The following is a 2473-nucleotide window of genomic DNA, read 5'->3' as shown; positions in this document are numbered from 1 at the left end:
TCAAAAACCAAGATTTTTAAACATATTTAACCCTTATAATAAATACCTTTTTGGGCCCAAGAATCAAAAATGAAATAAATACCGGGTATACCATAATAAAAAATATAACTTTGGATGGATCTTAGTTCTGAAACACCCTGTACATTCAAAATATTTTAAATTGTGCACGATACCTTCCCGCATATACCCATAAAATATTTTGTTTCTACATCTTTCCGTTTTCGTATAACCGAGGCGAATGAGGTGCGCCACCTGTATATATAACATGTAGAGTGAATGTATATAAATATACTATAGTTTTATATTCTTCATAACTTTCATTTAATTACTTATTAGCAAAATTTAAAACATAAAAAATTTAGGATATAAATTAACAATAGGTTTTAAGAGAAACTGACTTAAATGGCGGTTTTCGTGTAATAATTACAACAGTTTCAGTTTTAAACATTACACACACCCATGAAACATTGTAATAAGTAACTGATCCGTATAGATGTAAAATGTAATTAATTACTATTTTGGAGTGTTATAAACTAAATTTTTGTGGTAACTTTGTCTTAACAGTTCTATCATGTATGATTATATAAAAAATACCTGTAGCTAGATAATTGAAATTACTGTTTGTTTAGTGTGATACTAAATATTTTGGATTATTGTGGAGATCTGAAGATACCACGTTAATATGTATAATAAAACATAATTAAGACTTAATTTTGCTAATTTAATTGTAAATTGTGGCAATTCTAGCTAAACTAAACAGTAAGAAACCCAAATTCATTTCTAAATGCACTACAGTAAAATAATACAAGAACTGCTTAATTATGTGTTTTATTATCATACTTTATTATAAAATAATTACTAAAACTTTTGTGTGTGATTTTGTGGACTTTGATATTTTTTATTAATTTGCCTATCACTGTTTTGTTCTAGGAATTCACAAATTGATCATTCCGACAGACTCGTTGACCATCATTCTAGCAAACTTTAGGAAACGACTAAAACGAATACCATTTTGTGATATATTTATGCATTTTGTTCTGATACTAAGTATTCCACTAATCTCAATGTATGCTTAGGATATGTACTATAATTTTAGGTGGATTCAAACAGTAAAATAAAATAAAGTAAGAAATAAGAATTTCTAATTTGTAGATGTTACTAACTAGAGAAATCAAACAGACTACAATATACACGTGCGCATTTCCATAGTTGTGTTACACAATATATTGTCTTCTGAGAAAAACTGTATAAACCAAACAACGCAATAGAAGAAGAAATAAGTTTATCCAAAAAAAAATCCATTTATTTTATATCCATTTTATTTTTATTTTATTTCTGTTGAATCCGACCTATAAAATTGATTTATTTGTCAAATGCAAATAATCAACATATCAACCAATATTCCGCAGTAACTACATTCTATGTTGTATTGTACGGTGGCAGTATTGTTATTCAATTATTAATTTTAAATTTCATATTTTTTTAACTTACATTACCATTTTATTAATTTACATTAAATGCATTGGTTTAACTCACTTCACTCGCTTATCATATGTTCACTTGACACTAATACCCTGTGATCGAATGAAAACGACGTCAAGGTAGTCCTAGATATAAGATTTGAATTCGAGTTATGCTATGTGATTTGATTTTTAGTAAGGACACCTATTATATTTTAAATTCTGTATTTCAAAGGACTATAACAAAACATCAAATTGTGCTATATTTTTTTGGAAAGAGTAATTTTAAGTTATTCTCAGTTAATGAAAAACATGCAGGGTGTCCCAAATAAAATTATACTTAAACTATTAAATTCTACGTAAAAAGTTTCTGTGGAAATGTTTTGTAAAAATATAAAATTTTCTGTAGCAAAAAGTTACAGCGATTTGTTGAAAATAGACATTTTGAAAACACCCGTAACTCCGAAACGGTAAAAGATATCGTTTTTATCATCATATATTTTTTTAAAATTCAGCTCAGACACACCGATATTAGTTTTCGTCTATCTCCCTATAGAAGAGTATTTCCCTTTAAGTGTCAATTTGACCCACCCTGTACAGCTTAAACTTTACTTATCTGTACACCTATTCTAACGTCGTTTTTTTTTTCGATCATACCGTATTTTCATGGCATTGACTTTTTCTTTTGCATACTTTTTAATATCTTCTTTATTTTACAGGGTTGAAGGGGCTGATTAGTATGGTTGCCTAGTTAATACATTTCTTGTAATAAATTTAAAAAGAAATATAGGGTATAATTTAAAGTTGCAATATTTCACATTATTAAAACTACACAATTTTTAGAAGATTTAGACAAATGTTTGTAGTTTCGTTTTTTAGCAAAAAGATCAGAAATAATTTTATAATTACTTATGAGAAAATGTTAAGTAATGTTTTGCAATAATGTTCCACTTACCTATCTAGTGCAATATAATTACTAAATCTACTTATTTCTGATTGGTTGCGGGTATGCT

Source organism: Sitophilus oryzae, unplaced genomic scaffold (assembly GCF_002938485.1).
Source record: "Sitophilus oryzae breed Bouriz unplaced genomic scaffold, Soryzae_2.0 scaffold_1547_pilon_pilon, whole genome shotgun sequence".
Taxonomy (NCBI): Eukaryota; Metazoa; Arthropoda; class Insecta; order Coleoptera; family Curculionidae; genus Sitophilus; species Sitophilus oryzae.
The sequence above is the reverse complement of the archived record's forward strand: the minus strand, read 5'-3'. Positions refer to the sequence as shown.